This window comes from Malurus melanocephalus, unplaced genomic scaffold (assembly GCF_030028575.1).
Source record: "Malurus melanocephalus ecotype Western Australia unplaced genomic scaffold, MMel_1.1 scaffold_51, whole genome shotgun sequence".
In the NCBI taxonomy this organism is placed as follows: Eukaryota; Metazoa; Chordata; class Aves; order Passeriformes; family Maluridae; genus Malurus; species Malurus melanocephalus.
Window position 1 is genome coordinate 2,043,824 of NW_026623283.1, and position 13,194 is coordinate 2,057,017.

The window sequence follows — 13,194 nt, forward strand, 5'->3', positions numbered from 1 at the left end:
TAATTTTTTTTTTGTGTGGCGTATTTGATTTCTCAGAACATTTTTTTTTATGCCTGAAAGACACAGTTGTACTTGTCTAAACTCCTAAACAAACTAGTTAGACTTGAGAAAATGTTCACAGCAAAATATTAATTTAGTTGAAACTTGCTTGGCTTTGGGTTTCTTTACAATCTCTAAGCTCAGCCCTGGTTCACTGAGAGGTTTGCAAAAGACCATGAACTTTGAGAGGGAACATGGGCTGATTTATGAGTCTGTATGAAAATCCATGTGAAATTTGCCTTTCGCATGACCACGATGCAAAAATATCTTCTTCCCCCCTCAACCCYTTCCTGCGGTACTGGATAAACACTGATGTGTTTTATCTCCTGTTTCTGCACTGAGTCTGCCCAGCACAAGCAACATCTTTCTTGTTTCCTTGTAAATCACCAGTGGTGCTAACAACAAAATGTTCACAGCTCTGGGGTTAGTACTTGTTAGTTTGCTGCCGCTAYCATGAGCCAGGCAGGATGAAAATGATGCCGATTTTGATTTATTTTAACTTGACGTTAATGCTGYTGTGCACATTTTGCTCTGGATTATAACAGCTGAAGACAGACTGGGACTGCACAAAGGCCTCTCAACATCTTGTGACACATGCCAGGTTGCAAGAGGGCATGATGCTGTTGCWTCTGGCTGCATGCTTGGAGAAGTGCTGTGGGATGGAAATGACCAGCCATGTGGGGCCGCCGAGGTGCTCGCTGCAGTGTCCACTGCAAGGACAACTGTGGCACATCCAGTGAAGTGTTCAGGGGGGAGAGACCTCTGGTGTTGTGCTCTTCAGGTTACTTTCATGTCGGTGTCTCCCGCAGGGTTGGGTCTCTTTGCTCTCAGTGCAGGAATAGTGCAATCTTTGGTTAGGAATAAGGGATTCCACAGCCTTTCTTGTCCTTGCRCACATGCAAATAGTTGGATATTGCCCTCAAATCTGGATGGCTCGTTTCTCCATTTCCAGACTTTACTGACCATCTGCAGGCACCACGACCTACAGGACAATCATCCATCCTCTTTCAAGCAAAGGGTGTCTCTTCCCTTCTCTGTGCGCACAAGCTGCTGCCTACAGCAATCTTTGCAAACGCAGCGACTCCTCAGGTTCATGAAGCAGCTGTGGAGTGGCCAGTCTCCATGGATTTGGCAGCAGCCTGCAGTGCCAGCCACAGGGGCTCATTTTTAGAGTGCTGTAGATGGCCCATGGAAAGTGCCCATCTGGCCCACGCTGCCAGAGAGGAAAGGGCAGGATGCTGCAAAAGAAGGGAAGCTTCAAGACCTCTTGAAAGATGTGTGACATTGGAATGTCATTGGAAAATAATCTGGTTTCAGGAAAATACCAAGTCTTTTTGTATCCCAAATACACAGCTGAATTCCCCCTTATGGTAGGGATTKAATTCTCCTTATTGTAGGGAAAACACGGGATAAAGAAAAAGTTGTAGAAGTTGTTTTTTTAACCACCACATGCCTCATTTAAAAGCTAAGTTGAAAATTACTTCTCCAATTTGGAAATGYCTTTCCATTTCACATTCCAAATTAATTTGCAGTTAAACAAACTTGTCCATTTGTAATGCTTTAGGGGAAACACTTGGAAATGTCCCAAACATTTTGATTCARCAGATCTGACTTATCTCTTGCCCTTTTTCCCATCCTCAAATTTTCACTTGTTGATTTGGTGTTTTTCCATTCCTTTATGAGGTGCGATAAATATTAAATATGACAGCAATTCCAATGGGACCAACAAAATGATTGTCACTCAGCTCWGCTCGATGGCTGCTCCTCCAGCTCATATATCAGCCAGAAGGATCACTGCAGAGTTGCCTGGCTCATTTYCCTCTGTGGTTTGTCCGTGCAGATGATGTGGATTAACCTGGGAGCGAGAAACTGGAGCTGATCCTAGGCCCCTCCTGCACTTCTGGAGAGMACAGATGTGTGGAGCTTATAGGCCAGCTCACAGGCCATTCCCATTATTGGGGATCTTTCATTAGGCTGGTCTTACTCTTGATATATCTTATTTCTTCTGCTTTGGAGTTACTTATATTACTCTACTGTTTATCACTTTGTGGTTTTATTTTATATTATTCCTGGCCCATAATGACTTATCAGGCTGTGAACACATATAACAGAACTTGAGCTGCATTTTTTCTGGCAGAGCCGCAAACTGAACTCAGTTCATGGAATTTCCTGATCCTGTGTGCTTCATAAAGGTGTGAGGCGATAATTCAAACCGACGTCTCACTTGGTCKTGTCTCATGAAGTTAAAAAATCCACAAAAACGGTTCACAGCAGTTAAGGGTTGGTCTTGAAACCATGGCAAGAGGGTGCCAGAACAATGGAGAAGTGAAGAGTATCCAGGAACAGATTATTATAATTCCTTTTTTAATTGACAACTAATTGTTCAAATAGATTAAAGAAGAATTTGTAATAGAGTATGAGATTAAATAATAACTTGGTGATGGTTGATAGCATGAAAGTATAGCCTGGTGTTACCTTAGATGAGCATAAAAAGACACTTCAATGGAAATTTGTGTATGCAAGTGATAATATAATGAGCTGGATAAATATCAGCACATGTGCATTARGAATTTTGTCACATTGAGTGAAAGAGCCCTACTTTAGGGGCAACATTCTGAAAGTACAGTTGCTTTGAGGGCATATCTGTCTTCAGTAATAAAGGCTTGTGAGATTGCAGAAAAAAAAAGCAATTATTTTATTTGTGTCTACTCAAAATACAGGAGTGTTTTATGTCAGAGGAGCTTTTCCCAGTGGGAATGAATGAGAAACTCTAATGGGTAATAAATGCTGGGGGTCAGAAGGTTTTCAAACTTCTTTTACAGTGTGTGCTGAATGACTCATAATCCTTTACCCTTTTTGTTCCAGGGAGCATGCATCACTTTGCAACCTCTTTCATAAATGAAATGCAGTGGCAGAGCATTCAAAGTAAGACCCAGAGGGTCTAATCTGGAGGTTCAAGTCTTACCTTGGATTYCAGATGAAAATCTAGTGATGATCTGGTGGTTTGTAGGGGTCTGGTTATTTGAACCAGGAGTCAAAAGGCCTGACAGGGATGTGGGCTGAGCATACCATAAATCCTGCTGGTCTGAGAGGCTCACTGGTTTAGGAGAACCCTTAATCTTTAACACACAGCTCCCCTCTGACTTTCACTTGCTGTGAGAACACAAGTAGGGATTTTGAGAACAGTGTTCCCAGCCACTCTCATGAGAATTTGGTTGYGGGAGCAAGAGGGGACATCCTCACTTGTGCAATCCTTCAGGCCCTCTGTAGTGTCCAGCAGGGTCCCTGAATGAGACCTCTGTCAGGATGTAAGATGCAGTTTGGGAATACTTGTCCTACAGCATCCAACAGATTGTGTCGTATCTCCCCCACTGACCCCAGCATTTGCTGTGGTGCCTGGCAAGATCCACAGCTGTGATGACCTTACCTTACACCCGCTGAAAAAAAATCATCCTGGATGAATCCTTACACACATCTCAGCCTCATAAGAGCTCCAAAGGGCCAGGGGATGATGGAGTGTTTTTAGCTACGTCCAATACCATTGTGAAGACCAGACAGCAAGTGGCCATGAAGGAGCACAGGTAGATGTGTCAATGCTCCTGTCTGCCTCAGGTATGATCCTTTCCCTTTCCCTTTCCCTTTCCCTTTCCCTTTCCCTTTCCCTTTCCCTTTCCCTTTCCCTTTCCCTTTCCCTTTCCCTTTCCCTTTCCCTTTCCCTTTCCCTTTCCCTTTCCCTTTCCCTTTCCCTTTCCCTTTCCCTGAATCGTAATAGGACAGCTGGCTGAAGTCAGGCCCTCATAAGTGGAGATGTCCAAAATATACAGTCATTTAAAAAATAAAATAAAATAAGGACAACTGATCTTTTGCTTCCTCTAGCTCCTGACTGCTAAGTGAGGATATGAGGATAATAAATGYTTTCTCACTTTATAGAGCAGCATGACACTAAATATATTTTCAAAGGTGTCTGATGGAACAAGGATGACTGCCTCAGTGAGAATAAAAAAAGGGCTTCCTCATCAGTTTGTATCTCCTTTCTGTAAACTCCCTTAATTGCTACTGGAAAAGTGCCACCACTTCACACACAGGCTACCAAATAAGAGGAAGAGGAACCCCTCCTTTCTAGGGATTCAGGTGTATTTCCCCTCTGCAGCCTGAGCCCTGACCCTGACCCCAGCCTTGCATCTCCCTGGGGCCAGCAGTGACTCAAGGTTTGGGACGGGGTCAGCCCTAGCTCTACATTCCTTTGGGTGGGGGCATGGGTTAAATAAGCAATCTCTTAGCTGACCTCTGGTTCCTCCCACATTGCATAAAGCTGGCTAAGTCACTCTGCTGTTTGGGGTGGACTCTAACAGCAGTGTACTGAGCACAGAAGCCTATGAGGTAACAGAAAATAGATCCCTCCCTTGACATCAGTTTGTTAAATCTGTGCATGGTTTTTCCTCTTATGGAGAAGTGCTCAGCCTCGCTCCTTTCTGTAGRTGCAGAAGCCTCTCACCTCCGTGGGGTGGTGCCAGGTGGGCGAGTGATGCTGGGTGAGTGCAGGTGTGGGGGCAGTCCATGCCTGACTCATCTGAAGGAGTGTGAGAAACCCCACTTCCTCTCACATGGCCTCGTGTGCCTGAGGGAGGGAAGGGAGAGTAATGCCGGGGTGGCGATATCTCACTGTTGTATTCCTCATCAGATGGCCTGGTAAGCCTCCTCCAGGACTGTGAATTCAAACTGAGAGAAGGTTGCTAAATCAAGGAATGCAAAACTAATGAACAACCTTTGCTGCTTCCCTGTGTAGTGTTGGTAACCACAGATCCTGAAGCATCCCAGTGCTGCAGAAGCTGGTGAGAGCAAATAGCCTTGTTTAAGAGAGGAGTTGATAAAGTCTGGAGGGCACAGCTGCTTCTGCCATCACTGTAGACATTACCTGGAGACAGCAGAGGTGCTGGCCAAGATCAAGGGATGTTCCCTTGTGCAGATAGCCTTGTGGGCTGCATGAMAGGGCCGAGGTGGGTGAGAAATGGGGCTGAGACCCTCTGTGTGCATGGCAGCCTCCTGACAGTGCCCTTTGGGGTGGCACGGCCACACAGAGGGGCCCAACTCTTCACACCACACAAGCCAGGGGGTCACTGCTCAGAGCTGACCGGAGTTCGGGCTCTGCTGCCGTGGAGCACCAGCAGGTGCCYCAAATGAGGGATGGCAACCCAAGTCAAGACATTGCCCTTTGGAAACCTGCTGTCACTGCCACTTGTTCCCATAGTCCTTTCCCCTATGATAGCATAAACAAGCTGTCATCTATTTTTCAATGAAAAAKACTTTTGCTTGGCTCGGTTTTCATTGAGTTGCGCTGCTACTATTTGCTATTGCGGAAGCTGCTGCAGCTATAAATAACCTCACCACAAGCTCCTCTCATCTGAGAGCTTGAGCACTCACTTCAGAAGAGACAGGCAAGATTAGGATCTTGTTTTGAAGGGCTGAGTGYCCCGGCAGAGGCGATGAGTGGATACCATTCCTGGGGTGCTTGAGCCTCCCATYGGCTTCCTGGCAGAGAGTGCAGGGTCCAGAAGCCCCAAACCRCCTTGCTTGTCACCCGGGAGGTGAWGCTCATGTCGAGTGGAGGATGAGAACTGCCAACAGCAATACCTCGCTTCCGTGTCCCACTGATGGAAGCAGGGACACTCTGCAGCGCATGGCCCTCATGTTCCTGTCAGTATCTTGCTGAAAACATCTCAGGAAGGCCACAGTCCCACTGTCTCTGGGATCTGGCTGCCCTGGAGTGGGTGATTTGGCCCCCTCCAGCCCCAGATGGGGCAGATGACTCTCCAGAGGGGATGCCAGAGCACACAGGCATACCCTGACTGCAGTGTGAGAACCGAAGGTTTTAAGCTGTCAGAAAACTGCTCATTTCTGTGGCTKTTTTTGACTTGGTTTTCTACCAGGTTTCCCAGTCAGACTGGCTCAGATGAGAAGATCGAATGAGCCTTAAGTCTGGAGCAAGGAGAGAAGGGGGGGGCAGGCCCCATTTTGGGGGACACAGTGCAAGAGTGACATCCTCCCCACCTCTCTAGGTGGTTGCGGAGCCCCCAGACTGCTGAGAAGCCACGCAGTGATCGCAGGCATGTGCTCAACCCCTGGTGCCAGCCAAGTGTGAGATGCACCAGGCAGGCTTCATATGCTCCCCTCTTCCTGTTGAGTGCTTGCTTTCTTGTCCAGGGCTGCTGTTTCTCTGCTCTGTTCGCTCTGCAGTCCTGCCTTGGCCTCCTCTGTGGTGACAGCTGCATCCTCCCTGGTGTGCCACCACTCATGGCAAATGTGCGCCGTGGGCGGGGGACGTGGTGGGACTGGCCCCAAGGCRGAGTGATGTGGTTATGCTCTGCGGATCATTGCCCACGCCAGAATAAGTGCTCTGAGCTGATGATGCCCTAGATGGAGTGGGGAGTGTACTGCAGGTAGGAGAACTCGTTTTGACTGTGGGCTGAATGAATATCGTGACTCATCTGAGTTCCTCAAAGCAGAGAGGTGTTTGTTTCCATACAGTGCGAAGATACTTCTTTAACTTAATGTTCAAGGTCTCTGGCTGCAGTTTCACATACATAGCTGGCTGCTGCTGAGCAGCATAGGTCCCCATCCCTCTCCTGTCCCCARCCTTACTGTGTCCTGCCCCAATGCATGTCTGACTACCACAGTGAGCTGTGATAGGGAATTTGACCCAGCAGGAATTGTCCCCTTCCTCTTTATTATCCACAGTCTTCTGTAGGTTTAGCTCCGGTATCAGGAGTGAGGTAAAAGGATGCAAGGCCTGTCCTGTGTGGCAGACAGCCTTTGGTCAGCTTAGCCATAACATTTAATCACTGACCCTAAACAGGAGCCTGCACCATGTCCCTGCCACCTCCCCTTGCACRGTGTGCACAGCGTGGGCAAAGCTGRCAGAAAGCGCTKCTCCTGCATTGCCCAGGGCTCGGGCWCAAGACCAGAGAGAAGCAGGCCTGCAGATTTATTCCCGAGCCCTTTTATTTTTGTGATACTTTACTTTCCCAGCCAGACAGGATGAGAAACAAATACCACCAAAATACGATGAGAGAGGCTATTCTTGAAGTGTTTATAGCCCAGCCTCACTGGAGAATGTTTGGCTGCCTCCCAAGACAGCCAATTCTCACTGTGTTTCCAAGCCAGTTTCTGAACTTTCGGGCACTTACCCAAACAGAATCTGGACTTTTTGAAGTTTGCTTATCTCTGTTTACAAGGGTCTCCTGCGAGGGTGAGTCAGGGAAGGGCAGCCGAGGTCAGGRGTGTGAGGAGGGAGCGAGCAGGGAAGCTCTGGTGAGCTTTGCATGTTCTCCATGTGAGAGCAGCACCCTCGTGCCGTCTGAATGCCCAGCTCTGATCTGCCCAAGTCAATGGTCAGCCTGACTCCATCTAGCAGATCTCATCTCTGCCAAAGGTCTTAAAAAGCCCTTAGGTCCCTCAAGCATTTTTAATTTATGGAACTGAAAGGCAAAATGATGGGGTGGCGGGGGCATATGTGCCTGGATGAATGAGCAGGGGTGATCAGAGCTGAAGTTTCAGAGCAGCACTCTCCTGCAAATGCAAAGATGTCAAGGTGAAAGCTGTCAGTTCTGTCACACTTCTACAAAACAGTGCTTGGCCTCAGCTCAGCCTGTTTAAGGAAAGCAGCCACTGCCCCCACCTTCCTCTTCCCTCTTCTTTTACAGATAGTCAACTCTTACTTATTAATTTGGAGGASATTCTGCCTCATTAGTGCTGGAGAATAGCAGGGGTTTGCTAAATTCTCGTGATTTTCTTTTTATTCCAAGTTGTTTCGTGTGATGGTATATTGAGATTTTTCTGTTTGCTTACAGATACAGTGTGTGAGAGCTGTATCAGTTTAGAAGGAGTAAAATCCAAGCCAAATTACAGGTGAGAAATGGGCTGCAGGTTTTAGTGAATGGTCATGAATTTGCAGTCTGCAGAAGTATTTTAAAACAATAGTAACCAAAAGCTTGTTTTGCACACTTAAGGCGACTTACAAACCAACCAAGACAGGATTCAATCAAATATATGCTACTGTTGATAAAATTCTGATATATTAAAAAGTTATTTAATTGCATGAAACTATCCAATATCCTCAGTTGCCACTCTCAATTACTGACATTATTAGTCTAACGTTATTGCATTCAAAATGTAATAAAATATCTCCATTAGTTTGGGAGCAACCTCATCACTGAGAAAAAAAAAATGTTTGATAATGCACTAAGTGATCAAGCAAACACAGGGATTTTATTCTATTAATTGGCTATCGGGGCAAATGTCAACATTTTATGAGTAGCCAGTGATGTCAGTGCTATGTTTGTTTAAACTTATTGCTGTTTGAACTGACTGAGCAACAATAAAAAACCCTTTGTTTTTAGATAAACATTTTTTCTTTATCCTACAGGGAGCTCGTTTTGTTTAGCATGAACAAATTTCACTGTGTTGCTCCTAGTTGCTTCTAGTAAAGCGTGTCTGTTTAAATCAAGTAAATTAAATTTAATCCTAAAATTAAGGAAAAAGCTGTATTTTCATTTGGAGCAGCTTGTTTTTCCTAGCTGATTTTGTTACAGTTTTCCAATGTTATGTAAACAAATAGCTTAATCAGGAACAATAGTGGGGGGAAAACTTAACTTTCCTTTTTCCTCTACCGGTGGAAATAAATAACATATGTAATAAAGATACTGTAATTATGAAACAATACTATGCAAAAGATAACACAGTGATTATTTTCAGTTTCAGAAATGTGGCATGAGCCACAAAGTTCAGAAGCAGGGTTGCGATTTCACAAAGACTGAAATGTCATAACTGGCCCCAYGCAAGTCAGAACAGTAATAAACAGGCCTGCGGGCTTTCTCCATGCAAAAACTCCAGCTACATCCTTGACACATTGAGAAATCACAACTGATGTTGCAGTCTGCTCCCCACTTTTTGGATTTCACACACACAGCATTGGTTAGCCATATCCAGGCATGAGTACAAGTGCGTGGACATGCACACGTAGTCCAAAATGAAATAGTCTCCTGTGAGCACGTGTACCTCAGGGAGAAGATGAYGGGAGTAGATATGTGACTGATGTTAGTCATGTTGCTCAATACACGGGTGGGAGGYATCAAGATGCTCCTTAGATAAATGCCATGCAGCAGCCCATGGATCTGAGCAATCCCTCAAGTTTTGCTTTCAGCATTTCACATGAACCTGCCAAGAAGGCACAGTCAGTGTGGTCACTTGTTGCAGTGGGAGCAGAGATGGATAATGTTGAAACTCTTTAAAAATCTGAAGCCTGTAACCCAGTTCCTGYCTAAATTTAGCACGGTGCATTGTGTGACAAGACACTGACTCAGAGTAGTTACTCATATACTTGAGTCTTTGTGAAGTCGGTACCTTTCTGGTGACTTTCCAATCTGTTGCCTTAAAAGCCACCTATTGTTAATTTGTGCATGCAGCATTTTGGGGAAGGTTTTGCTGAAAGAAATTTGAATGGAAAGCACTGTTAACATACTCATACCCAGCCCTAATGCATCATTTCTGAGTATACTTCATTGGCACTTAGACACKGTGGTTAACTCATAGCTTTGTCTGCAAGTTCTTGAAAAAGTCAATGCCTAAATTAAGTAACCTTTTCTTTCAGTGTCTTGAATGGGTGGGAAAAACCTTGCTTTTTAAACCTTCTGTGCAAATGGCAAGCAGGGCCTCTAATTTTGCACATGTTCCAAAACAAAACAAACATTTTATTTAAACTTTAAAAATATCTGCGTTGATTCTGATATTCTGTGGTTTTGCATTAAGGTTTCAGAAGTGAGCTTTGAGGTTTCTTGTCGCATAAACAAATGAAGTGCTAATTCTGTTATGTCTATGTTTTTATGGATAGGTGTTTTCCTAAACAAATTAAATTGTAAACAAAGATGGAGGCTGATGAAAAATTACTTTCCCTCTGATTCCCATGGTACAGCCTGTTCTCCAGCCATCCATGGAGTCTTATGGGAAATCAGAAAATCTGGCTTGCAAAGCAATAAAAAAGCAGCACATCCATTTTTTTTTCTGGCCTGTCAAACCTCTGTAAGAAGTAAAAATTCAGATTTTTTTTTTTTTTTGTTATGAAACAAGCAAAATGTTTTATTTTCAGATTGTTGTGTTTTATTTGAGTTGAAGTTTTTTGTTTAACTGAGGTGTCCTTAAGCAAAGGCCCCCTGTGTCCAGGGTAGCCCAGGGTGCTGGACCTCCCTGGCTGGAGGGCTCCGCACAATCCGAATAGCAGTTGTTTTTTCTGGTGTGCATTAACTCTGCCTTTGAAAGRCATACGCCATGTCAGCACTCTCCTATTGCTTTCCTTCCATTTGTTTAGAGATTAATCTTCACTTTTGACAACAGTAATTTTTAAACTTCAGAGCCAGGGAGCCCCTCTGTGCTGTGATGCAATGCAGAGGATGTGAGCTGACACTGAGCAGCGGTGGCTCCAAGGAGTCACCCCCTGCTGGTGCCCAGGGGACAGGGGAGGAAAATGGCATTGCTCAGGCACAGCAAAGCTGCTGCAGTCCCCCTGGATGAGGGAAGACTGGAGGGAGCCAGCCAGAAGGGCCTGAGTGGATCTGAGCTGCCAGCTGATCGGAGAGGAGGAGGCAATGCACTGGCAAAAATGCCTGAGTCTTGCTTGAAGCTGCCTTTTCATCACACAGAAATGATGGGCCCGTTTCCCTCAGGACCTTCGTTAATTGGTTTTGTTTAAAAAGAATAAAAAGCAAAGTGCTGACAGGGTATTGTTGGCTGGCGTAATCAGGTTTTAAATATGTTTTAAATCAGCTAACAGAGTGACATAGGCGCTAGATTCATTCTCTTCCACTTTGTGTGCCCAGGGAAGCAGGGAAAGAAAAACAGCAGAGCCAAACTAACTAATGGATTTTAATCCTTCCTGGAGTTACTATCAGCTAGGCTCCTGCTACTGTTTACCCAGCTGAGGAGTCTTTAAATGGGTGTCTCCATTTGCGAGGATCTCATCCCATTGTGAATATGACAACGACTAGACAATGAGGCTGTTACAGAAGAAAGATGAGCTGGCTGCAGCCAACAAATCTTGCACTCTCCATTTACAGGGCTATAATTATCCAAAGTTTTAAAACACAATGCTATCCGCTGAAAGGGACCATCTGGGTGAAGACCAAGACATCCCAAGTAAGTAATTGATAAGCAGCTCATGTGCTGGAGGAGAACACACCACCCATACAGTGCAGTTCTAAAAATGCCACTTGCGTTAACAAATGTCTTTAAGGAGTTTGAATGAAGCCCCACTGTGGGAGGGAGGAGATCAAGTGTGTTTGTGTGAATCAAAGTAAGGCAGAATAAATAAGATCAGCCTTCAGAGCACAGTGGAAAGTGCTGTTAGAGCACTGAGGTGACRTGGTGGAGCAGTGCCCATCTGTGTTTGCAGTCGCCTGTGTGAGGGCAGGATTTTTGTCCCAGAGATGCTGCAAGGAAGGGTTAGCATTAGAGAGGGGAGAGAGAACAAACCTCAGCAYGTGGGAGCCCCTTCCTTGCTTGGCATGAGAGCAGGCTGTCCATCAGCCTGCATTAGGTGATGGGTGTAAGCATGAGGCTGGGATGGGAGAGAAATCTATGCTGGTTTCCTCCATCCACCACACACTTTGACTTTGGCCTTGCCCTGCAGATCRTTTTTCCATCTGCATTGAGAGGATGTCCAACTGTCCTCCTGTTCCTGACCCACCTGTCTTTTTTAACCCTTAAGCTAAGTTCAGCTTTAGGGTCAGTGTCTTGTGTGACACTTTGTCACACCACAGCAASAGAAAATGCCATTTTGCCCCCAACAGCTTCCCAGTGTGTATCAATACTCCTTTGCATCTCTTCAAAGCAGTAGCTGACACCCTGGGCATGGATATGGTCAGAAGTGTGAYTCAGAATGCCTGCAGTAAAATAACATCACCAGACACAGCTGATTAGCTCTTCAACAATTGCCCACTGCTGCCATCCCTGAGTTATAAAGCCAGATGGGGTTTGTATGATAATTTAAGATAACCATAAGCTTTGCCTTGATTAATTTGTTTAACTTGGAGAATAGTCCACCTTGTAAGATATTATACTTCTACAGGAGTACAAAAATGTTTCTCTGAAGCTTGGATTTTAGTTTGAGTGCTACTGTGTCTAGCCTTGCCATTGAGACTTTGTTCTGGCCTGTGGGCTCTCTTGCTGAATTTCTCTTTAGCTATCTGTTCCTGCCCCCTCCACCTACTTTAAGCTAAATTGATGAAGGCATGTGTATCTTTTAACGAGATTTATTTTCTAATGCTTTTCTCTGAACCCATCTCAATTTACCAGCAAAGTTACCCACATATGAGCATTCAAATGGGACATGGCCCTTATTTTCTATGCCTAGAGAATACATGTGACTGCATTTTTAATCATATTTAAATGCTGTTTAGCAGGGGTTACTGTGTGAGCGACTCGTCATCTTCCTTCGTGCATCACTTTCCCTAAATCTTTCTCTTATCTGCAAGCTTTTCACGTAAGGTTTGTTGTCATCTTTTGCTGTCTTGCCTGTCTGGCAGAGCCARATAGAAGGATGGGAATCTCAGTGGAAGCAAACCCTTGTTTTCCCRGAGGAAAAGGACGTGGGGATGCTGGTTGTCAGCAGCTGAACAGGATCCAGCAGTTCCCAGGTGRCCAGGAARGCCAGTGGCATCCTGGCCTGTGTCAGCAGGACCAGAGCAGGGATTGTCCCCCTGTACTCAGCACTGGTAGGTCCCAAATCCTGTGTTCAGTTCTGGTCACCTGTAAAAGTGAACATTCTGTGATGGATCAAGGGCTCCACTCTAGGATTTCCAGCATCATTTAAAAAGTGATGAGATTAAGGCACTTTGAACAAAGAGGTCTGTGAGTGTAAACATCCCCAGAACCTGCATTGCTAAAACAACCTGTGAGCAAGCTCATGTGGTGTAAGCACATACAAGACACTGCCCAGATGCAGTTCAGGGCTCTGGGACTATTCCCAATATCTGTAGAGGCTGTATGGGTCAGGCAGTGCAGGGTTGGCTCCCCCTGTTCCATGTATCTTCAGTGCTGTCCTGGGGAGCCTTGCATCTTTAAACTTTGTTCTGACAAGATTTGATGCCGCATTGCTGTGTGTGCAGC

The 13,194-nt window shown here is 45.3% G+C and overlaps 1 long non-coding RNA gene across 3 annotated transcripts in view; it reads left to right on the forward strand.

Annotated features, from left to right (window-relative positions):
* The window catches only part of LOC130573123 (uncharacterized), a 60,129-nt gene that overhangs the window by 17,192 nt on the left and 29,743 nt on the right, over positions 1–13,194 (forward strand). For 2 of the 3 annotated variants that reach the window (XR_008965297.1, XR_008965296.1), the window contains exons 1-2: positions 7,884–7,944; positions 11,145–11,223. The exons of the other annotated variant lie outside the window; for it this stretch is intronic. This is a non-coding gene — a long non-coding RNA (uncharacterized LOC130573123). Of the gene's footprint in view, positions 1–7,883; positions 7,945–11,144; positions 11,224–13,194 lie in introns of those variants that run through there. 3 annotated transcript variants of the gene reach the window in all.